General features: G+C 43.9%; 1 long non-coding RNA gene across 1 annotated transcript in view; it reads right to left on the bottom strand.

The window, feature by feature from the left end:
- LOC126176965 (uncharacterized) overlaps positions 1-26354 on the bottom strand; it is a 525001-nt gene that overhangs the window by 338211 nt on the left and 160436 nt on the right. The window lies entirely within an intron of this gene.

Here is a 26354-nt window from a genome sequence, read left to right as displayed (position 1 = left end):
GCAAACTTCTTTATTTTCAATTTTTGCCATACTAGCACTGCAAATGAATCGAAATAATGCTCATTATATTGCTTTTATTAACATTTTCATTAAAGGTATGAAAAGGAAATGGCTACAGAAAATTTGGGATTGTAAATAAATTTCGAGAAAGATATTGTAAGGTGTACTCGAGAACTTCGTACACTAAATTAAATAATTTTATTATTTTAGAGTTAATGGTTTATACGTGTTGGTGTGATAATCATCTTAAAAACTGGAGAAGCAGTAATTTTCTTGGCGTCTTGCACGCTATAAATGCGACAGTTTTACAAGTACGTTGTGGTTGTAAAGTTTCTACGGAAAAACAAACTTGGTTCATACTCATAAAAGGTTCTCTCTTATTTCACAGTCTGGTAGCAAACCACATGTGGTGCTTTATTTCGACACATATTGGCGAAGATAGTTATTGATGTACAATGGAATATATTTTGATGCAGTCTTCTCGGGATGTGATTCCTTTTTCCTTCGATGAGATAAGAACAGATTTGAAGACTTTTGATCAAACTCTTTACCTGACGATAAAAATAGATGTTGTAGGATTGCACTAGTGGAGTGCATTTGGTGGGAATTGTGCTGGTGGCCAAAGATGTAGCGCGAAGATCGATAGTAGGCGCTGGATCAAACGCGCCTATCACGAGAAGGGCCAGAGACACACCGACAAGCATTACGCCGCCTACGCCCTCTCAACAGCAAGTATTTATGCCGCCGCCGCTGACCGGAGGGCCTCACTTAGCTCACACCCCAGTTCGGAGTCTGTCAGTTCACTCGCGGAGCGGGTATAGTTCATCGCAGGCTATGGCAGTACATAGCGAGCAGGTTAGTGACTACAACAAGACTACCGATACTGTCTGCAAGAGGGCTATTAATGATGAGCTTGAACCACCTCACATGGACTCTTATTATAGTTAGGTATCCAGTTCACGTAAATAAAGAACTGTATTAATCCACGTGTGCATATGTGTTGTAGTAAGAGGATATGAGCACCCATGCCAACATCCTCCCCCTTGCTTCCTTGCAATACTAGACACTACAGTGGCGATGAGTATAATTCAGTGGCGATCGAAGTTAATCAACTTGGCCAAAGATTTTGCTTGCTTCTCTTGTGTTTTAGCTTGCACGGGTGATAGTGTTCAAGTGTTTCTAACTGCTAATTTTCTGTTGTGTTCTTGCATGTATTCCAGGATGGGAGCAGCAGAACTAAACAAATTTCTCTCTTCAGAGGCTTTGCTTGTTCTTTGCTATAACTTATTTGTACTAACCATAAATTCCTCGCCCCCTCCACACCCTGCTACCGCGCCTCAGACGCAGACGGCCAATGTGATGGATCAAACACGCCGGCATTGTACCTCAGCGTGTTCGGTCAGAAGGTTAGCTGCCTTCTATAATAAAAAAAAACCTAGTTAATGGATCAACGACGAACTGAAACGGGTGTCTTGTGACGTCCGCTCCGAGCAGATACAACGAACGAAAACGAACAAAATGAGATATAAAAAAAGAAAGTTTTTCAGTTTCAGAACCAACAAATTGCTACCTTGCTGACGACGGTACAACAACTACTGGCTGCACAAGTTGCCTCGGCCGCACAACCACAACCAACCAGCCCAATAAGTGCCGCCTACCAATATACCACCGTTCCGACAATTTAAGGACACAGAAGAGGAATGGCTTGAATACCTGACTCAGTTCCAAGCACATTTTAAAGTTCATCGTGTTCAAGGTACTGTAAAGTCAGAATCATTCCTTTCGATTTCGGGGTCCCCAGTGTTCAGGTTAATACGAAAAAAAAAAAAAATGGTTCAAATGGCTCTGAGCACTATGGGACTCAACTGCTGAGGTCATTAGTCCCCTAGAACTTAGAACTAGTTAAACCTAACTAACCTAAGGACATCACAAACATCCATGCCCGAGGCAGGATTCGAACCTGCGACCGTAGCGGTCTTGCGGTTCCAGACTGCAGCGCCTTTAACCGCACGGCCACTTCGGCCGGCGAATACGAAAACTATACCCCCATCGCGCTTCCCGAAGAACTCAGCTATGACCAAGTAATCGCTGCATTAACTCAATACTATGACCAGCAAGTCCAAGTAGCTGCAGCCAGATATCATTTCTTTCGCTTGCAGAAAAAGCAGGAACAAACTACCGCCAGTAGTACACAGAAATGACGGGCATGACCAGGAAGTGTAAATTTAAGTGTAGTTGTGTCAACTTTTATGGTGATTAACGATCCGCGATGCAACAACATAGAATGTCCAATTAGTAGAATACGGGAACAGATCTCAAAGTATTCTGATCCGTCACTTCCCCAAGTGTTGAAAATCTTAGAGCCGATAAGTTTGACAGGCCCCGATTTGTCGGGTCAAGTCGCTCTTTGTGCGCGATCGCCCCAAACAGCCATAACGAGTGCGTACACAGTCGCGCGGACAGCCATGTAGACATGTAAACAGGCCTGTGAATTTAGTGACGTCTTGCCCTAGATGTTTTGCTCGCCATAAAAGACAGGAGTGCTCATCACGTAACGCAAGGTGTTACACGAGTGGAAGAAAAGGACATGTCCAAGCAGTTTGTTTGGAACGACACAAAAACGCCAATTTTGTCCGCTCCCAGAAAAACCGGGCTCTTGCACAAGCAGTAACGCTGTGTTTTCAAAACCTACAACAGGTTCTGACAAATGTAAGATTAAGATTGTGCCTCCACCTCGCCCTGGTGCTGAGCAACGACGTTCTAACAAACTATTTGTCTCATTACGAAGTGCTGGCCGTCGTGTAGACTTTCAGTTAGACACACGAGCCTCAGTAACTTTGCTTAACCGTGCCAAGTACGAACAGTTAGGATCACCACGCCTTTCTAAATCTAGCAAGCACCTCACTGCTTACAACGGACAGGAAATTCTAGTGCTTGGACAATGTAGTTTGCCTGCCACTTAGAAATCTCACACTAGGACAGTGAATTTTACTGTGTTGAAATCAAGAGACAGTCAGAACATATTCGGTTTGGATGCCTTTTGATCCAAGACAATGTACTTTCAGTGACTGCTGTCAATCCAAAAGACAGTGTAACTAGCTTGCTTAAAGAATTTCCGGAATTACTTTCAGAAGGAATATGAAAAGCTAGTAACTTTGTAACACATGTTACACTGAAAGACAATGCATAGCTTAAGTTCTTCCGGACCCGTCCCGTTCCAGTTACTTTAAGAGACAAAGTAGCCAGTGAAGTGAAAGAATTGTAAGATAATGGTGTAATTGCTCCCATTCACGCTATTCAATGGGCAAGTCCTCTTGTTTTGTTGCCCAAACCTTCTGATCGCATTCGTATTTGTGTTGACTTCAAGTCTACAGTCAACCCACAGACAGTAGTTGACACTTATCTATTACCTCGCCCTGAGGGACGTATGGACAGGCTTGGTGCAGGACGTTACTTTTCTAAGATAGATTTGCGTGATGCCTACTTGCAAATTCCACTGGATGAAGAATCACAGAAAATGTTTGTTGTAAATACAAACTTAGGACTGTTATTTGCATTTGTCCTTCGGCAGCGCTTCAGCACCCGCCTTTTTTTTCGACGTTATTTGGAACAACTGACAGCGAAAATGCCATTTTGTTCAAACTACCTAGACGATATTGTCGTCTCAGGTCGTTCACCAGAGTAACACATTGCCAATTTGCATATTCTTTTTCGAATGTTGTCAGAAGCTGAACTCAAGCGTCGTCTCGAAAAGTTTGACTTTTTTCAAACAGTCATAAACAGAGTTTGCACCCCCTCCAATCTCATTTGCTTGCAATCCGTAACCTGCCTGTTCCCCGAGCTGCAGTCAGTACTAGCCAAAAACGACATACTACATCCGGTTCATACCGAATGCACCAATTGCATCGCTTGCGTCGCACGAATGTGCCTTCCGTGTGGACTAAAGACTACCACGGCGAGTTTCAGAAACTCAAAAATGCTTTGCTTAGTGACAGATATTAGTGCATTTTGACCCTACCACGCCAGTTGTTTTGCAAGTCGACGGTTCTTCCTACGGAATCGGCACTGTGTTTTCGCACAAAATTTGTGCACAAGATAGGCCCATTGCCTTTGCCTCAAAGTTGCTTGCTCAAACTCAGTGCAATTATTCACAAACAGGAAAAGAACCCCTCGCTATTGTGTATGGTATGACCAAATTCTATCACTATTTGTATGGTTGCAAGTTCTTTTTAGTGACAGATCACAAGCCTTTGTAGTCCTTGTTTCATCCGTCAAAGCCGGTACCTACCCGCACAGCTCAAAAATTGTAACGTTGGGCTTTGTTGCTTTCGCAGTATCAGTATGAAATTGTGTACCGACGTACGGCAAAGCATGCCAGTGCAGACGCCCTATCTCGTCTTTCGACTGGCCCAGATTCTGATTTTGATGCATCTTGTTGCCATATCGATGCGCAAATGGCTCTGAGCACTATGGGAGTTAACACCTGTGGTCATCAGTCCCCTAGAACTTAGAACTACTTAAACCTAACTAACCTAAGGACATCACACACATCCATGCCCGAGGCAGGATTTGAACCTGCGACCGTAGCAGTCGCGCGGTTCCGGACTGGGCGCCTAGAACCGCTAGACCATCGATGCGCAAGACTCTGAATTACTTTGCATGGACTACAGAAAAATGAACCATGGACCTTGCCGCTGGTGGGGAGGCTTGCGTGCCTCAGCGATACAGATGGCCGTACCGTAGGTGCAACCGCAACGGAGGGGTATCTGTTGAGAGGCCAGACAAACATATGGTTCCTGAAGAGGGGCAGCAGCCTTTTCAGTAGTTGCAGGGGCAACAGTCTGGATGATTGACTGATCTGGCCTTGTAACATTAACCAAAACGGCCTTGCTGTGCTGGTACTGCGAACGGCTGAAAGCAAGGGGAAACTACAGCCGTAATTTTTCCCGAGGAAATGCAGCTCTACTGTATGATTAAATGATGATGGCGTCCTCTTGGGTAAAATATTCCGGAGGTAAAATAGTCCCCCATTCGGATCTCCGGGCGGGGACTACTCAGGAGGACGTCGTTATCAGGAGAAAGAAAACTGGCGTTCTACGGATCGGAGCGTGGAATGTCAGATCCCTTAATCGGGCAGGTAGGTTAGAAAATTTAAAAAGGGAAATGGATAGGTTAAAGTTAGATATAGTGGGAATTAGTGAAGTTCGGTGGCAGGAGGAAAAAGACTTTTGGTCAGGTGATTACAGGGTTATAAATACAAAATCAAATAGGGGTAATGCAGGAGTAGGTTTAATAATAAATAAAAAAATAGGAGTGCGGGTTAGCTACTACAAACAGCATAGTGAACGCATTATTGTGGCCAAGATAGACACAAAGCCCATGCCTACTACAGTAGTACAAGTTTATTTGCCAACTACCTCTGCAGATGATGAAGAAATAGATGAAATGTATGACGAGATAAAAGAAATTATTCAGGTAGTGAAAGGAGACGAAAATTTAATAGTCATGGGTGACTGGAATTCGTCAGTAGGAAAAGGGAGAGAAGGAAACATAGTAGGTGAATATGGATTGGGGGGAAGGAATGAAAGAGGAAGCCGCCTTGTAGAATTTTGCACAGAGCATAACTTAATCATAGCCAACACTTGGTTCAAGAATCATAAAAGAAGGTTGTATACCTGGAAGAATCCTGGAGATACTAGTAGGTATCAGATAGATTATATAATTGTAAGACAGAGATTTAGGAACCAGGTTTTAAATTGTAAGACATTTCCTGGGGCAGATGTGGATTCTGACCACAATCTATTGGTTATGAACTGCAGATTGAAACTGAAGAAACTGCAAAAAGGTGGGAATTTAAGGAGATGGGACCTGGATAAACTGAAAGAACCAGAGGTTGTAGAGAGTTTCAGGAAGAGCATAAGGGAACAATTGACAGGAATGGGGGAAAGAAATACAGTAGAAGAAGAATGGGTAGCTCTGAGGGATGAAGTAGTGAAGGCAGCAGAGGATCAAGTAGGTAAAAAGACGAGGGCTAATAGAAATCCTTGGGTAACAGAAGAAATATTGAATTTAATTGATGAAAGGAGAAAATATAAAAATGCAGTAAATGAAGCAGGCAAAAAGGAATACAAACGTCTCAAAAATGAGATCGACAGGAAGTGCAAAATGGCTAAGCAGGGATGGCTAGAGGACAAATGTAAAGATGTAGAGGCTTGTCTCACTAGGGGTAAGATAGATACTGCCTACAGGAAAATTAAAGAGACCTTTGGAGAGAAGAGAACCACTTGTATGAATATCAAGAGCTCAGATGGCAACCCAGTTCTAAGCAAAGAAGGGAAGGCAGAAAGGTGGAAGGAGTATATAGAGGGTTTATACAAGGGCGATGTACTTGAGGACAATATTATGGAAATGGAAGAGGATGTAGATGAAGACGAAATGGGAGATAAGATACTGCGTGAAGAGTTTGACAGAGCACTGAAAGACCTGAGTCGAAACAAGGCCCCGGGAGTAGACAACATTCCATTTGAACTACTGATGGCCTCGGGAGAGCCAGTCATGACAAAACTCTACCATCTGGTGAGCACGATGTATGAGACAGGCGAAATACCCTCAGACTTCAAGAAGAATATAATAATTCCAATCCCAAAGAAAGCAGGTGTTGACAGATGTGAAAATTACCGAACTATCAGTTTAATAAGTCACAGCTGCAAAATACTAACGCGAATTCTTTACAGACGAATGGAAAAACTGGTATAAGCCGACCTCGGGGAAGATCAGTTTGGATTCCGTAGAAATGTTGGAACACGTGAGGCAATACTGACCTTACGACTTATCTTAGAAGAAAGATTAAGAAAAGTCAAACCTACGTTTCTAGCATTTGTAGACTTAGAGAAAGCTTTTGACAATGTTAACTGGAATACTCTCTTTCAAATTCTAAAGGTGGCAGGGGTAAAATACAGGGAGCGAAAGGCTATTTACAGTTTGTACAGAAACCAGATGGCAGTTATAAGAGTCGAGGGGCATGAAAGGGAAGCAGTGGTTGGGAAAGGAGTAAGACAGGGTTGTAGCCTCTCTCCAATGTTATTCAATCTGTATATTGAGCAAGCAGTAAAGGAAACAAAAGAAAAATTTGGAGTAGGTATTAAAATTCATGGAGAAGAAGTAAAAACTTTGAGGTTCGCTGATGACATTGTAATTCTGTCAGAGACAGCAAAGGACTTGGAAGAGCAGTTGAACGGAATGGACAGTGTCTTGAAAGGAGGATATAAGATGAACATCAACAAAAGCAAAACGAGGATAATGGAATGTAATCAAATTAAGTCGAGTGATGCTGAGGGAATTAGATTAGGAAATGAGACACTTAAAGTAGTAAAGGAGTTTTGCTATTTAGGGAGTAAAATAACCGATGATGGTCGAAGTAGAGAGGATATAAAATGTAGACTGGCAATGGCAAGGAAAGCGTTTCTCAAGAAGAGGAATTTGTTAACATCGAGTATAGATTTAAGTGTCAGGAAGTCGTTTCTGAAAGTATTTGTATGGAGTGTAGCCCTGTATGGAAGTGAAACATGGACGATAACTAGTTTGGACAAGAAGAGAATAGAAGCTTTCTTAATGTGGTGCTACAGAAGAATGCTGAAGATAAGGTGGGTAGATCACGTAACTAATAAGGAGGTATTGAATAGGATTGGGGAGAAGAGAAGTTTGTGGCACAACTTGACTAGAAGAAGAGATCGGTTGGTAGGACATGTTCTGAGGCATCAAGGGATCACAAATTTAGCATTGGAGGGCAGTGTGGAGGGTAAAAATCGTAGAGGGAGACCAAGAGATGAATACACTAAGCAGATTCAGAAGGATGTAGGTTGCAGTAGATACTGGGAGATGAAGAAGCTTGCACAGGATAGAGTAGCATGGAGAGCTGCATCAAACCAGTCTCAGGACTGAAGACCACAACAACAACAACAACAGAAAAATTGCACGGGCCACGGAAGCAGACCCAGATCTCAAGATTTTGTTGCATTACGTGCGCACATCTTGGCTTCGTTCATTGAACAGTATCCAGAATTCAGTTGTGCGTCGACATTTTGCACGTCGGCATAACGTTTCAGTTCAATAGGGTTTGATTATAGTTCAAAATGACAGTGGACAATCCCATGTGCTTATTCCCAAAGTGTTGCAAAAGGATGTGTTGTTATTGATCCACCGAGGACATTAGAGAATTGTTCGCACTAAACAGTTAGCGCGACGGTACTGTACATTGAAAAAATGACGTCACAGTGTCGCGCATGCGCGGAAAACCTATCCGCTCTGCCACAGGAATTCTCGGTTTGGACTAAGACTCAATCGCCATGACAACGAGTACACATAGACTTTGCAGGACTATACTGGAACAGTCCTTGGCTCATAGTGGTAGACTCTTCTAGAAAGTTCCCATTTGTGGTGCCTATGGCTTCTACCATGTCACGTAACACGGTTCAAGCAGTGTCCTCCATATTTTGCATCGAAGGTTTGCCAAAAGTACTTGTGTCGGACAACGGACCTCAGTTCATTTCACGTGATTTTGAACAGTTTTGTGAATGAAATGGAATTAGTCATCTACGGTAACACTTGCTCCGTTTTAGCCCCAGCTCAACGGAGAAACAGAACGCTTCATACTCAGTTTTAAGCAACAGATGGCCAAGCTTCGCATCACCCACACAGAGGAACAGGCGCTGCAACTCTTTCTCGCCTCCTATCGCTCCTATCCACGAGCCGGACATCACCGGCGGAACTTCTGCATGGCCGCCGCCATCGGTCGCTGCTACACTTGCTACACCCACCGCAACACCCGGTACCGCCAGCGTTCCCAAAATATCGCTTGCGCCGCGCGATCTTGCTCTTTTGAAGGTTTATGGCAACCGTGGACGCTGAGAAAGAGTCGCGATCTAGGAACGCATTGTCTCTTTTATGTATTTGATTGCAGGTCCCGAAGGTTTACAGCGCCGTCACCAGAACCAAATTCGTGCGTGTCATTTGCCCCGAGATTCTGCTGCTTTTCTTCCCTCCGATTCACGGCCTCACGGGAACGTGCGGTCTTCGCAGATGCCCGCTGTTGACACTAGGGCACCCCAGGAGGAGCGGATGGACGATGAGCCCTAGCCCCCGCCGTTCCCGCTCGCCTACCCGATGGACGTGGAGCCGTCGTCGCCATTGCTGTCATCGCCGCAGGACACACCCTCAGCCCTGGACGTGTGCCCTGGCAGGACGTGTGCCCTGGCAGCAGTTTTCCCGAGGATGTTCCTGTTTCCTCGCAAACCAGATGGCGGGGTACGATCGGGTGTACGCCGTCCTCCAGTCGCGGATCCTGGTTCACCTCTACATCCAGCGTCCTGCCTCCATTCCCCGTTGTCGTTCGCATCTTCCCTGCACAACAACGGTGCGGCATTTCGGGGGGAGGAATGTCCTGGCGTAAGCTGTCGCCAGCACACTGGTCGCCAAAGATGTAGCGCGAAGATCGATAGTAGTAAGTGCTGGATCAAGCGCGCCTATCACGAGAGTGGCCAGAGACACACCGCCGAGAAACACTCCGCCAATCCCCTCTCGACAGCATGTATTTAAGCCGCCCTCCCTGACCAGGGGGTCGCCCCCCCCCCAAATCCTTGAGCGTCATGCACTCTGCCTCGCCTTCCGTATATGCCTCCCGTCCCCCACGTGGATCCTCTATGACCTCATTCCTTTCCCCCATCTGCTCCTATTCCTCGAACATATCCGCATACTCTACATCTCTCGCCGCCTTGATCCCCCTCACCCCCTGGTTGCTCCTCTCCTCTCCCATCCCCGCCCCCTGCCACGCCTTCACTGTTGTCCCCCCCCCCCTACCCTCCATCTCTACACCCTTCATCTCCTTTCCCAAGGTGGCTTCCATCAACTCCCACTACCGGATGATGCCCTTAATCCCTCCATTTATCCCTCCTATCAACTCTGATCCCCCCCCCTCCTTTCCTCCGTCCTTTCCCTGGGCTCCCTCTTCCCCCCCCCCTTCCATCCTGATTTCTCCCCACCAAACCTCTCCCTACCGCCCTTCTCCCCCTCCCCCCCGAGTCCTTTTGTATTCCCCTCCTCTGCCTTCCCCACTTCCTGTCGCGTCTGCCCAGCACCCCCTACCCCTCTTATGGGTCCTCATCCTCCATCAGCTCCTTTCCCCCCTCCCCCCTTCGTTTTTCCTCTCCTTCCCCCCTTTTTTATTTTCCCATCATCTGTCCAGTTTCCCCCAACCTGCTCTCGGCAACTTTTTACTGTAGTGTTCAAGTGAATGTTTCAGTGTTGTTCGTCTTTCCAAAGTGTTGTGAACAGAAACCATGCTGTCACTGGGTGTGAATTTTATGTATTTTGCGAACAGAAACCAGGCTGTCGCCGTGTTTTTTAAATTGTCTGTCTACTATTTTACCTGTCTGCTTCATATGTATTTTATTAGCATCATCATCCCTTTGTTCTATGTTTTAAGTTCCACGATTTTTCCGCCATGTTACCATTTACGTCTCCGATTTTATCGCCTGTTTTTATTATCTATTATCTTCATCTTTTCAAAACAAAGTCTGTAGGCTGAAAAGCGGCATACTAAGCTGCTGCCAGCCCGCCCCCTTCGGGTGGAATCGAAACTCAATACAGAAAAAAAAAGAAAAAACGGGTAGCCTCACTTCACTGACACTCCAGTTTTGCGCCTGTCAGTTCACTCGCCGAGCGGGTATAGTTCATCGCAGGTTACGACAGTACATAGCGACCAGATTAATGTCTATCAAGATTACCGATATTGTGTGTAAAAGGACTATTACTGATGAGCTTGTACCGCCGCATATGGACTGTATAAATTTAAGTATCCAGTTCACGTAAATAAAGAACCGTATTAATCCACGTGTGCATATGTGTCGTAGAAAGAGGATACTTTCCACCCACCGGCCACGGTGGTCTAGCGGTTCAGGCGCTCAGTCCGGAACCGAGCGACTACTACGGTCACAGGTTCGAATCCTGCCTCGGGCATGGATGTTGCTTCCTTGCGGTAAAAGACACTACAGTGACGATGAGGATACAGGAATAACTTCAATTATGCACGATGGTAACCCTTCTTGATTTTACAGAATCTCGTCGCATAATTATGAATTTGTTTATCCTCCCGACGAGTAGATTAACAAAAGAAATTTTTTCTCCTGTATGTGGGGCTCCATCACATCAGTCAAGAAATTCCTTTTCACGCCTTTGTTTGAAAATATTAATAAATACAATACATTCTTCCAGGAGTGCTAGTTCTGCAAGGTTCACAGAAGAGCTTCTGTGAAGTTTTTAAGGTAGGAGACGAGGTACTGGCGGAATTAAAGCTGTGAGAATTGGTCGTGAGTCGTGCTTGTGTAGCTCAGATGGTAGAGCACTTGCCCACGAAAGTCAGAGGTCCTGAGTTTGAGTCTTGGTCCGGCACACAGTTTTAATCTGCCAGGAAGTTTCATATCGGCACACGCTCCGCTGCAGAGTGAAAATTTCATTCTGGTTATTTCGGTTTATTTGGAGTGTATGTAACGTAAAAACTACAAATTTAAAAAAATATTTTTTACGCGGAGACTGGAGCTCACGACCCTCGGATTACCGTTCGGTACTCTTACCGCTGTGCCAGCCACTGCCTGGAAGCTAGACTCACATCAGTAGGTCATGCCTCGGCCGCCTGGCGTCAAAAACGCTACTTTTTTCTAAATGCTTGGCCATCTAGAGTTACCGTTTCAGTCACTTTCATTTCTAGCCCTGCATATACCCCAAGTTTGGACGAAATCGGTGATTACAAGTTGGCGCTGTCCTCTTGTAAGCAAAGAAGGGAAGGGCGAAAGATGGAAGTAAAATATACGCGGTGCATTCAAGTTCTAAGGCCTCCGATTTTTTTTCTCCGGACTGGAAAGAGATACAAACATGCGCATTGTTTTAAAATGAGGCCGCGTTCATTGTCAATACCTCCCAGAGATGGCAGCACCGTACGGCAGATGGAATTTTACCGCCAGCGGCGAGAATGAGATTTGTTTTAAATACTTAAAATGGCGACGTTTTCCTTACTTGAACTGCGTGCAATCATTCGTTTTCTGAATTTGCGTGGTGTGAAACCAATTGAAATTCATCGACAGTTGAAGGAGACATGTGGTGATGGAGTTATGGATGTGTCGAAAGTGCGTTCGTGGGTGCGAGAAGGCAGAACATCGTGTGACAACAAACCGAAACAACTTCGGGCTCGCACAAGCCGGTCTGACGACATGATCGAGAAAGTGGAGAGAATTGTTTTGGGGGATCGTCGAATGACTGTTGAACAGATCGCCTCCAGAGTTGACATTTCTGTGGGTTCTGTGTACACAATCCTGCATGACGACCTGAAAATGCGAAAAGTGTCATCCAGGTGGGTGCCACGAATGCTGACGGAGGACCACATGGCTGCCCGTTGTGGCATGTTGCCAAGCAATGTTGACGCGCAACGACAGCATGAATGGGACTTTCTTTTCGTCGGTTGTGACAATGGATGAGACGTGGATGCCATTTTTTAATCCAGAAACAAAGCGCCAGTCAGTTCAATGGAAGCACACAGATTCACCACCACCAAAAAAATTTCGGGTAATCGCCAGTGCTGAAAAAATGATGATGTCCATGTTCTGGGACAGCAAGGGCGTAATCCTTACCCATTGCGTTCCAAAGGGCACTACGGTAACAGGTGCATCGTACGAAAATGTTTTGAAGAACAAATTCCTTCCTGCACTGCAACAAAAACGTCCGGGAAGGGCTGCGCGTGTGCTGTTTCACCAAGACAACGCACCCGCACATCGAGCTAACGTTACGCAACAGTTTCTTCGTGATAACAACTTTGAAGTGATTCCTCATGCTCCCTGCTCACCTGACCTGGCTCCTAGTGACTTTTGGCTTTTTCCAACAATGAAAGACACTCTCCGTGGCCGCACATTCACCAGCCGTGCTGCTATTGCCTCAGCGATTTTCCAGTGGTCAAAACAGACTCCTAAAGAAGCCTTCGCCGCTGGCATGGAATCATGGCGTCAGCGTCGTGAAAAATGTGTACGTCTGCAGGGTGATTACGTCGAGAAGTAACGCCAGTTTCATCGATTTCGGGTGAGTAGTTAATTAGAAAAAAAATCGGAGGCCTTAGAACTTGAATGCACCTCGTAGAAGGGTTACACAGACTAAATGAACTGGAGATTATTATAGAAATGTAAGCGAAAGCAAACGAAGATGAAATAGTAGTTGTGATACACAGAACACTAAAAGATCTAAGATGAAACCAGGTACCTGATATAGACGATATTCCCTCAGAAATATTAAGATCCATTGGAGAACGTACCTTCAAAAATGTATTCCACTTGGATCGGAACATATATAAGGCAGACGAATACCTTCAGACTTCAAGAAGAATGTAATAATCCCAGTTCCACAGAAGGTAGGCGCTGACAAGTGTGAATATTACAAAACTATCAGTTTAACAAGCCCATGTTCACAAGATACACTTATTATTTAACACAGAATTTCTTCGAAAGTGATGCTGTTCAATGCGATACAAACTGTGAAGACACCAGAAGATTCGAGACAGGCATAAATGCTCGAAGAAGTCCTTCTCATTCTGGGTTAGGTTAGATGAGATCACAAAAGCGACGTCATTTTCTCACACTCAGTGTACTATGAAACAAAATACCCAGTAACTTGTATCCGACCGGAAAACATGCGATATACAAAAGACTGCTGATAGAAAAAGCTATCATAATTTTCGAAGTTTCCTTATCGGAATGTCCCAGCTATCTTCCACCTGTCCACCAGCTAACCAGTATTTCTGCCACATTATTATCATTTTCAAATCTTCTTGAATCTTGTCTCTCATACTTCCTTTTTTCCGTAACATCTCTATTGCGTTTTATTTCATTATTTTCTCTGCTAAAGTTACCCCATTATTTCTCGCTCTTCCGTGGATAAGTTACCTCTTCTCCAGATTAGACTATTTCGGTATTGCTGTCATTATACTCTATACTATAAATATTTGAATTATACCAATTACTGTGTGTCACTCATTTTCTACGTAAATTGCAGTGCGAACTGTAAATAGAATATATTAGAGTGCCTGGTTAGATGTGAGAGAGAACTTGACAGCTTTGATATTACCAGGCAAACTAAAAGCATACAGAAATAAACTATGCACACTTCCCGCAGCTTACGTCAACTTTCATGGAGAGAAACTAGAGTAAGTTTTTTTCATATGATGTGTTTATAGACCTAGTAAAAGAATTTTTTACATTAATTTCGCCGGAGAATATACCTTCTCTGAAGGCGCTGTTTCTTCATATTGTTAAGAATAAGTTGTTGATTGGAAACTTTCTACTTTAAGGATGTGTCACCGCAGAATATAATTCCACAGAACCTTTTCACTTAACGAAAGCGAAGTAGTTCTCTTAATAATTCGTTTCTTTTCGCGACTTCCGATGTCATTAACTGCAAAAGAGACTCGAGTGAGTTTTATAGGAAGCTACAGAACGGTGATTTTTATAATTAAATTTTCGTCAATTTTTAATTTAAAGAATCCGTCCTAATTATTTACTCTTGTCCAAAAATAAATTTTTCGCTGGTCTTGTACCCTTTCATATGTAGAATTGCTGAATACTCTTCTTTTAAAATACCTATATATTTACACTGTGGCACTGAATAACAGATGCACGCATGAACTCCTTAAAAATACCTCGGACGATGAATAACCAGAAAATCAATCAGGATCTGAGCATGAACAACAAGTTCATCAAACAGGGGAGAGTCTATAAATCTCTGTAAGATCATTTACAGGTCTAAATCCCTTTCCCTCAACTTAAAACTCCAACACTACAACACCGTATTGAGACCTTCAGTGTTGTGTGCCTTACAGTGTTCCAAATGGAGAACGGGACAGATCTGGAAATGAGAACTTAAGGACAGAAACGTCCTGCGAAAACAATGGTCTTCATCGAAGAAGATGGTGTAAACAAAAAACTCTAGCAGCATCAAGACTGCATTACAACAGCAATGAGAAAGAACCGGCTAATCTCTTGTTGTCATTTAGTCATCATGGGCAACTGGAGACTCGCGTCAAGATTCTTTAACACCGAGTATATAAGGAAAAGCAACTTATGACATGGGGACAAAACTAATTAGTATAGACTTTGAGCAACTATAAACAGCCCACAACGACATTCCGACACAGGTCAGTACAGAACGTTTATCCGAACATCAGATTCCCTCCAGCCACTGACAGCAGTAAGAGTGCATCCGGGAACAGGAGGGAAGGACTCAGGAACGGAAAACACACCAACAGCGCCAGGACGAGGGAGTACTAAAATAAGCAGAAAGTTATCCGAAATTAAGAACTACGTGCTTCAGTGTAACCCTTAACGGAATATAATGATATTGTAGATGTTGCGGCTTCCTTCGGTTCTCTTTTAAAAGAAAGATCGCGGCGATAGGGGTGGCAGATATTAAAATGAGTTCCTTACTTCCGACTCCCAGTTAACAGATACATCTGATTTTATCTGCTAAACTTTTGCTGTCTTGATCGTGGCCTGCATCGGACCTCATCTCCTCTAGCAGAGGTTTTTGATTGTTAATTGAAGGGATGTAGGAGGCAACAGAGGAATTCTAAAGACCAGAAGTCGGACAAATCAGGTAGAATCTTGCCTATATTTCCATAAACACACATATGGAAATGCGAGGTAGCCTGTTACAACTAAAATATCGGATGCTACACACACTTGAACAGCACAAAGCTGACACAGGCAACGTCGTGTTGCAGCCCAAGACAAAGGGAACGATTTACAATATAAACGAGCGTTCTGTTAACTCGTTCACCGCTTGATCAGAGACAGAGAATGCGTACACTGACTGATAAATTGCGATGATTATCACCCACGAGAAAGAATAAACTGAAGCTTACTCAGGGGCAATACAAAACACTACCGCGCAAGCATGGTTAGCTTTGTCGCTCATACCGATCGATATCCGGACCGTTGCATTTCTGATGGCTCATGACCGAGGTCATGGCGGTTGCATTACCTCTCCGAAACAGAACTAACCGGACCTTATGGCTGCTACTGTGAACAATAAACAAGCATAAAGACATACAAATGAAAGCATCTTATGTGCTACTGGATTCCACGGACCTACTGCAAATAACAACTGCAAAGAACTGAGGATGAGAGGGCCTGTCCCGTCAGTTTTGTTACCCAGAGAATCGCAACCCAGTAAGCGTCCGCCGGCGAAAAGTGGAGTTCGTGGGCAACCTAACCAGAGTGTCGGTTAACTTTTGATCTGGCCTGCGAGGCCTGATCTCGCGGTTCCGATGTTGAGTTCCCTGGACTGGTTGCAACTCGTCGAAAAGTGGTAGAGAGACTGATGTCCATCCGCCACAAAGAATCCGTGGTCTGGAATTCAAAATAACAGCTCGAACAGCCTTTGTGGCTGTTCGCCGTATTGCAGATTACTAAGAATATTTAAATCAAGACTCGGAGCATTACGGCGCTCCCACGAGACGACAGTCCTCTGGTCAGGCAAGCCTACGGTGATATCTGACTGCCAGGGTTTGATATCGTTTACTTGACGATTAATTTCATCAACTTTCTAAATGTTAATCGGATTGACCTTTGCGATATATCATATGATTCGTAAGTATGTGTATAGTTTGAATCTACCGTCAGAAAATTAAAATGTATTTTGTCATGCTATTCTTTGTCAGAAAGGGTGGACAGAGTGGCAGTCGTTCCTACTGCACACCCTATGGTACCCGACAGAAATGTCTTCTCTACAATATGCGCTCCTTGCCACTAAAATAGCAACAGCATGAATGAATACAGCATGCAATAAATATCAGACCGCCACGACGTGTACTACACATCTGGATATGCAAATTATTAGTATTTCACGCAATCAAATGAAGTAGGTAGGATTAACGCCATCTACATTCTGTGGGTTATTTGGGGAAGATCATGTAAGGAGTAACCAGCACGTGTTGAAATTAGACACCGGGAGGATAGTGGCGTATTGAGACTGAGGGCCATCGTTCCGCGGTATTGATGCTGGCCGGTGTTCCACGTCCGTTATGTGAATATGCAATCTATGGGTTCAGGCGGGCAATACTCAATACCATGCAGGGCCTCAACGGCCCCACGCGAGTAGCACCTGAAGAGGAAGGACGAAATGCGGCCACACCAGGTCTCTTTGAGTCAGGAAATCGGCTTGTTTGCAGCAAGACAGGTATCCATATGGGCGGTGCAACAAAGTCTAGAGCAACCCGACAACTGTAGCAGTTTCTCTTAAGGGTGGTAGACCATGGTAACCATTGATTTTGGAACCGATATTCATGATTTATTTCAATAAAATAACATAAAAACGACAAAACTAACTTTAGACGTTTATCGTATACCCTTAAGATTATATTACGTATTTTTTAAACAAAAAACTTGCACTAGAGAACACTACAACACATTGACGAAAGGCCTTCGCGGAGTGCGAGGGCGGTTGGTGGGAGCTCTGAACACCACAATTTTCAACCTAGAATAAAATTTCGAAAACTGCTTTGAAACTGATGATATTGTCTAACGTAGTACGAAGGATATTTTTAAAAAAACTGTTTTTAACAAAATGGCGGCACTCTGAAATAACAGTCAATGTTTTACGATATTACGATGATGATGATGATGATGATGCTGAGGTCCCGTATTCCGAGGAACGTAGGGAACGATGCGGGAGACCCGCACCGCCTACTAGGCAAGGTCCTTGCGGAGGTGGTTTGCCATTGCCTTCCTCCGACGGTGATGGGGATGAATGATGATGATGAAGACGACACAACAACACCCAGTCATCTCGAGGCAGGGAAAATCCCTGACCCCGCCGGGAATCGAACCCGGGACCCCGTGCGCGGAAAGTGAGAACGCTATCGCAAGACCACGAGCTGCGAACAGCCATTATAAAAAATCGAAATTAAGATGCATCGCAAAAATTCTACATACTGAGTAGAAAAAACGTCGACTCACAAGTTATAAAAAGGTATAATGTAATTACATGTATAATTCATGAGTTACAGTTCCCGCCAACTTGAAATATGCTGTTTTGAAAAAAAAGCGTTTTAAGTTTCAAATTATGCTTTTTAGTATTGAAATTGAGCAAATCTTTAATCGGCAATGCCATTACCGTAGAACTATCCTTTTTCTCGCCACTTTCGAAGCACTCTGATTTTGACGAAATTATATCGTTTAACTGGTTTCTGCTTACTAATCGAAGCGTTTTTTGCGCCTTGGGATTACTTTACGAACCTTTTCTATCCGTATAAATACGTTTGTTTGTCATTTTCAAGCGATCACGTTTTATTCTGTATAAGAAACTAGCGAAATTGTAAGTTAAGCACACACGATACAAGCTTTCAGACTGTTAGCCGAAACGAATCATGTTACGAAGAGGAATCATGTTGAGAATAGTATTTCAGTTGACACTTATGGCCTCTATGGTACTATCCGAAACTAACAGAACCCCTATTCCGTTGGTAACTATTATAGTATTACACTGGTTGCATTCCAGCGCTTGTATGCGCCAGAGCCCCATGTAGTAAATCGCGGTTCAACATATTTTAACATTTATGGCACACCTTATATGAATGAATCTTAAAAAGCAGACTCTCTAAGGGAGATTTTAAGCCAATAAAAAGTTAAGCTAAAATGTTTCTACCAGGTCTGCCCCCTTAAAGCGGCAGTAGAGGGGCTCGCCGACAACACTGGACACACAAGTAGAACCACGTTGCCTTTTCGGACGAGTTCCGATACTGCGTCCTGCGTCACACGGGACGCATCCGTTCGTGGAGGCTCCAACGAGAATGACTCAGCCAGATTAATATCGCCGTCGTCGCACAAGACCAGCGTCTGATGAAATGGTGTGAGGTGCCACAGGACACATAAGACCATCACCTCATCTTCGCATAGCCCGTAATTTGGACAGCGAGCGTGTTACGTTTCTGACGTACCGAGGTCGATGACAGTCTCCGTGCCTTCTTCTTTCAACAACATAAGAGTGCATGCCGTCGTGTTGTCCGACCTCGATACAGAAGGTGTTTGCCTGCGCCCCAGGCTTGAACGCTCTCGGAGCTCTCATCCACCCAAAATATTTGGCTATGAGTCGCCGAGAGACTGACATGCCATCACTCGCCAGCCACTGCTACCGATGAATTCTGGCACAGAACCCAAGTGGCGTGGAATGGTGCACCCGTATCTGTCATCCAAGATAACTTCGACTGTATGTCTGTTTATAGATCTAAGCTAACGTTGCTACTAGACATGATAGCTCTGTGTACTACATTTCGCACGCTGTGTACCCCTAAGTTATCTCCAAATTTAATTATACATTCCTCCTGCTTTACTGCAGACGAACAATACGTAAAATTTACTTACTTGCTATTCTTTTTGGGGTTGCATTTTTAATAGCCAGCAACTATAACATGCTGTATGTTATTTCATATGTTGTCACTTTATCACATCGATTACGTCAAAGCAAAGGCTTTCTGTACAGTAAGTATTTAAATTATGTTGTATATGTATGTATGTACAATATCTGTTTGTACAGTTGTTGTTTTTTATTATTACAAAGAAAAGATATAGCAATTTTGTCGAATCATAAAAATAACAGTAAATAAGTGATATTTAACTAAGCCATCATAATACTTCTGGGCTGATGCATAAGTTCGTAGCGATTTCCATACGTTTAATAATACAGACTTTAGTCATCAATAATATATTATCTTTCACTGTTTAAACAGTCTGCTAACTCTAGAGTAACTTATCGATTCCGCGACGGTAGATATCATGTGGTTTTAAGGCGAAGAACTAGTCATGTTGGGAACGCATTTTCATCCACAAAATAAGTTCATTTAAGGTTGTGCGATAGAGAGCGGGAAAGATGAAAATCTGAGGGTACAAGATCATGTGTATAAGGTGGGTGCGGAATGACTTCCCAATCAGACCCCCGAATAGTGTTTTTTCTGTGAGTCTAGCACAATGCGGGCGAACGTTATCGTGGAGTAGAGTCACTTTACGTAGTCTTCCTAGTCCTTGTTCTTGGATTCAGTCTGCAAGACGTCTCAGATGTTGACAATAAATGTCAACAGTGATGGTTATACTTATGAGAAGCAATTCGTTGAACATCAGATCGCCGCTGTTTAACCAGATGTATAACACTATCTGCTGTGGATGTGCGCAGCTCTTTGTACGGGGAGTTGCTGCTTTGTTTGGGCTCAACCATTCCTTTCTTTTCCTTACGTTAGCATAAAGGTACCATTTCTCCTCACCAGTAACGGTACAGGATAGGAATGGTCGGTGTTGTTCACGAGCCAATTGATGACGACCAAGCAGAGTTGCACATATCACCATCCTCTGATTTCTGTGATTTTGGTTTGGAGCACGCGGTACGCATACACGCGATTTTTTAACCTTCCCCATTGCATGCAAGCGTTGCACGACGGTGGAATGATCATAGTTCTTTACATCTGCCAATTATCGACTACACTGACGTGAATCATTGTGCATTAACGCGTTTAAACTATCTCCACAAACCCAGAAGACGTTCCTGAACATGCTGAGTCACTAACGTCAAAACGATTATCCTTAAAACGAGAAAACTATTTTCTTGCCGTGCTCTGTCCAATGGCGTTATCTTCAGACACGGCGCAAATGTTTCCTGTTGCCTCAGCTGCTGTCGCCCCTCTACTAACTCAAACAGAAGAATATTTCGGAAAGGTTCCGATTTTTTCGGTTGGAACTGCATTTTCTAGCGTTTACAGCTTCACTCAGAATCTCCAAATGACAAAATGGCAATATGTACATTCAAATAGCAACAGTGAACTACAAATAAAAAGTTACAATCGATAAATAAACTCATAGCGACCAGAATACGAACATGTAAAACAAAAACGCTACGAACTTGTGCACCAACCACATATTTCTGGGCGTGGTCTTCTACAGTTTAAGTAGAGAAAATACAACGCTTTTTCATTTGGCGCCCCTTCTTGCCTTGGCGGGCGACCTTAGAAGAGCGCTTGTCATAAAGTCGTTAGTGTAGCCCAGTCGCAGGCAGGCGTCCGTAACGAGTAGTTGTTAAATACACACTGTTGAAGGAAGGATTCAAATGTGTTTAACAGCAGTAGCAAGTCGCCTTTTTATAGTCCTATTGTTGTCTCTGATGCAAATTCTTTTGACATCAGCAGCATGGTGGTTACCGAAAAGCGATATGATGAACTAGAACTATATGTCTGTGGTAAGTAACTTGAAGATATTGCAGTGTCTTGGCTGAATGCTGGTCATTCGTCTGTGCATCATAAGAAAGGCAACACCGTTACCATTTCCTTAGAACTGTAATAGGAAGAAAAACTGTAGTTGTAGTTTCTAAAATTTTTGAAGAATAAATTAGTTCTCTAAAAACCATCCTATTGTCAAGTAAATCATCGTTGACTGTTTGTTTCGTGGATATCCTTCACTATCTCCTATCGTTATGTGTTGCTAAGAAAGTAACTTTATGCGTTACTTGGTTTTTGAACAGTGAAATAGTCCCTGTGTAACATACATGTTAATTGACTGTACTCCACGTAAGTAAACTTCTATTGCATGTAACCAATCTATTAATCCAGTAAAATAACTAAAGAAACCCAGAACTACTAGGACAGTCACGGGATTTGTTTAATAACAAAGAATGGCCGCAATGTTAATGTTTTCATGGTTAACTGCCTTTCGATGTCATGGAACAGTAATCTGATGCAGTCAAAGATTTATATTTGCTTGCATTTCATTATGAAAAGATTAAGAAATTCTGCCTTCAGAAATGTTGAAATTGTGCTTGCTTGAATAGTCTTGGTTTTCAGTAAAGTAAACGCATAAAGTCTCGTGCCAGGACACCCAATTACTTTTTTAATCGAGTTCCAAAGATATTTTTCAGCTGATCCTTCAGGTCTGGCGAAGGGTTTCTTCATTATTTAACGTTTTACAGGACTGTAAGCTAAGTTTGTACTGGTTCTCACTGTAGCTGTGAATGCGGGTACTGTCGTTTACTGGATAATAAAAATTTATCTCAAAGCTGAGATAACCTGTGAAGTGTTAGTGAAAAGTTATTTGAGAACTAACTCAATAATATTCACCAGTCGCTTTGGAAAATCACGCTAGTCTTTGCAACAGTTTGGACAGGTCTTCGAACGCGCATGATCTCTTTCAAAATTAAAATCGCTGAAGTAATTCTTAAATCAATCAAAAATGGTAATGTATGGCACTGCTGCCTGAGATATTTCACACGGAACGGGTTCAGCTGCATAGTAGAAAGCGTTTCTTCCTCCGTGCAGATCCGCCCCTTTCCTTGTGGATATGTGAGAGTTGTAACGTATGGGTCTTTATGGAGTCTAGGTGAGTGCAATGGGTGCCTGTACAGTGTGGTCTTTGTGTGGTATGATCAGTGGCGACCAATGAGCCATTCTATTGGTGAAGCAAGAATATAAATAAGTAAATAAGTAAAAAAAACTTACAACGGCTCTCTCCTTACGCACAGAGTAAGAGCTTCATATATTATTGTAGAGGGAGAGAGAGAGAGAGAGAGAGAGAGAGAGAGAGAAGTTGCTTTAGCTATCTTTTTCTCATGTCTGTATGAGAAATAAAACATAACAGCAACTCCGAGAGTCCGCAGCTCGTGGTCGTGCGGTAGCGTTCTCGCTTCCCACGCCCGGGTTCCCGGGTTCGATTCCCGGCGGGGTCAGGGATTTTCTCTGCCTCGTGATGACTGGGTGTTGTGTGCTGTCCTTAGGTTAGTTAGGTTTAAGTAGTTCTAAGTTCTAGGGGACTGATGACCATCGATGTTAAGTCCCATAGTGCTCAGAGCCATTTGAACCAAGCAACTCCGAGAATCTCTCTCGCATACACAAACTACGCGCACGCGCACATATCGCAGTTCTTCACCGCACACAGGGTGATAGCCTTAAGTAAAGCGTGTTTTGATGTACGGTTGTGTAAAATACCGGTAGAGATCGTGCCCGAACAGGTTACAAGTAAATTCTATATATACATGTTTTGTGCTACTTTGTTGTGGCTGTAAATTAATTTTCTATACTGCCAATCCTCTTCCTGATGAATATTAGTTTTGCCTAGAATTGAAAGACCCAGTTTGTTACTCATATGTCTTGTGACATTTCATGTACTTTCATTTTAAACCACGTATGCCCAATATCAATTTTCCAATCTTACGCCAAAGAACATCTCCCCCAGTTTATTTATTTATTTTTTGCAGCTGCGGATTCAGATTCTGGAGTGGCCCCACGTTGTGTTTTTATGTGAATTTTTTCACTTGGAGTCCTGTCGCTAAATGACATTTTTAATAATTCACTTACTTTGTTCATGTTTGTAACTTTCATAGTCAACTGATTTAACTTAAAGAAAACGCTCTGCACAGAGCTATACTATTTTAATTACCGGACCACATAAATAACTAAAACATGTTTTGAGCGAACGTGACGAACATAAACAAAAATATTACACTGTCATTTTGGAAACAGGGGCTCAACACATCGTGAATACGTCAGTTTTTTGTTCTCTACCAATAACCCTTCTGCTGTGAAATATAAAAATATTTAAATAATGCCCCTTAGTTGCGATGACTACTGTGTCCGGAGGGCGCTGAGGTCTGCACGTCTGCCTAGTAAGCAGGAGATCTGGGTTCGAATCCCAGTCTGGCACGAATTTTCAACCTTCGCCATTGATTTAAATTAGTGCCCACTCGCGGCATATGTCTTTAACTCCTTAACAATTTCGCTAAAAGTAATCATTAGTATTTGTCATGTGCGTAACTTAAGCGTCTGTAGCAACTCAAAGTTGTAGCATGGTCACCACTATAAGCAGTCGGACTTGACGCTCGGGAGGTAAGAGATAAAATCAAATAATAATAATAACAATGGTAAATTAAACAAGTAATGGCTCTGAGCACTATGCGACTTAGCTTCTGAGGTCATCAGTCAGCTAGAACTTAGAACTAATTAAACCTAACTAACCCTAGGACATCACACACATCCATGCCCGAGGCAGGATTCGAACCTGCGACCGGAGCGGTCGCTCGGTTCCAGACTGTAGCGCCTAGAACCGCACGGCCACTCCGACCGGCGCTTCACCGTTGTCAATGGTTTTAAAGCGACGGCGTCCGCTGAGCAGCTCTGACAGGGCTGAACATTAGAATGGCGTTCAATAAGTAACGCAACAGTTTATTTCTGAAAGCAGGTCACGATTCCAATACTCCATATCATTCCCGGCTCTTTCGGCTACTAAACCTAATTTCTAAAATAATTTCCATTCAATGCGGCGACCTTACGCCACCTAACTGGGAGGGCCCGTATTCCCGCATCGTGCCATTCTGCTGGCGGACGTCAGAGCCAATGTATTGCTGCATCTATAACCTTCTCATCATTCATGTACTGCTCCCCGCAGAGTGCATCCTTCGTTGGGCCAAACAGACGAGAGTCGGAAGGTGCAAGTTCCGAGCTATACACTTTTGAGAATCTCAGTTGCTGGGCGAGTGCGTCAGCACTACCAACAGAGATGTCTAGTTGTGCAGGGAAGTGTTTGATTGTGATCAATCGATCATCTCGAATGAGAATGTCCGCACTTTCTGACACCGTAGGCCGGCACGCAAGAGATCGGGCAGGTTTGTGCGAAGTTGCTGCGATGATGACAGACCACTCGCCCACAGACTCACCGTGCTTTTGTTCACTGCCAGGTCTCTGCAACACCTACGAATATCTGCTATGCTCTGGCTTTCTGCCAAAAGAAACTCAATGACAGCTCTCTGCTTAGAAAGCACCTCCGTTACAGACGCCATATAAGGGCTATGGATAGCGGCGCCATCTATCGGAACTTCATGAAGCTACAAGGGATGAAGCGGGAATATTCTACGAAGTCTCGCAATAAATTCTGCATTTTTTTCAACCGAAACTGGCCGAGGAAAAAAAGGCGTTCATTACTTATTGAACGCCAGTCATAGCTTTAGTAGCTGTCAGGCCGAGCACCCGCGTCAGTGTGGCGCAGACGGATTTAAACGGCACGGGGGCCGGGTCCCGCACTTCCGGTGTGGCGACGGGAAGGGGACGTGGCGCGCTGCACCGGCCCGAGTCCCTGCGGTGCAGGCGGGCGCTGCAGCGGCAGCTGCCGCCGGCGGAATCTCATTTCGCTCGCACTTTCCGCCGGCCGGCAACATTTTCAATCCCCGACTTGGGCTGGTCTGCGGCGAGCCGGAGCGCTAAAAATTCATTACGCGAGCCCGCGGCTGCGTGATGGCAGCCGAGGTAGCGCCGGCTTATTGGCAGCAACGCTCCCGTTATTTCACTTTTAAGAGCGCCCGTTTTAATACTGTTTCTTTAGAACCGGCATATTTCAATTTCCGGCCACCGGCTTTATGAGGCAGCGTGAGTCCTTGTTCCGCGGAATGAATCCCCCTGCCTCTCCCCGCGTACGCCACCGGCGTTCTGCGCGGGACTCATACACACCCCTCGTAAGCCCAACAGCTAACTGTATTTACATTAAGCTTTCGAATCCACGCAGAACACCGCAAGCGGATTCGAATATAATTTCTAGCATCATTAACCAGCAGATCCGAAAATCGTCACTTTTCAACCGCCTAATGCTCATAATAAATAAAAAACTATTCATCAACCAGGTCTTAGCGGTTGAAATGTGAAGCTTTTCAAACACTTACGAGCTGTGGTGCACAAAATATAACAAGATGCGATTTTATTTAGCATGTTTCAGTCATGACTGTTAACTACCAAGAACTTTGGCCTTGATTTTGTTTAATGGGGAAGACAAAACAACAGTGTTCATAGCCCCCTCTTGCCCGTACCGAAACTAAGTTGCGGTTGCTGTACCTCTCATGCCAGTAAAGCCAGTCAGTAATCTTCAAGAATCGTAGGAGACCTATTACTACATCCACACACATACTTCACAAACCACCGTATCGTGCGTGGCGGAGGGTCGTTTCTGGTCATTTTATTTCCTGTTCTACTCACAAAAAGAGCGAGGTTCAAAAATTGTAAAAATGGCTCTGAGCACTATGGGACTTAACATCTGTGGTCATCAGTCCCCAAAAACTTAGAACTACTTAAACCTAACTAACCTAAGGACATCACACACATCCATGCCCGAGGCAGGATTCGAACCTGCGACCGTAGCGGTCACGCGGTTCCAGACTGAAGCCCCTAGAACCGCACGGCCACACCGGCCGGCAATGAGCGAGGAAAAAACAACTATCTACACTCGTATGCCTCTGTAGGAGCCTTGATCTCTCTG

The sequence above is a fragment of the Schistocerca cancellata genome, chromosome 3 (assembly GCF_023864275.1).
Source record: "Schistocerca cancellata isolate TAMUIC-IGC-003103 chromosome 3, iqSchCanc2.1, whole genome shotgun sequence".
In the NCBI taxonomy this organism is placed as follows: domain Eukaryota; kingdom Metazoa; phylum Arthropoda; class Insecta; order Orthoptera; family Acrididae; genus Schistocerca; species Schistocerca cancellata.
This window is presented reverse-complemented; position numbering and strand designations above follow the sequence as displayed.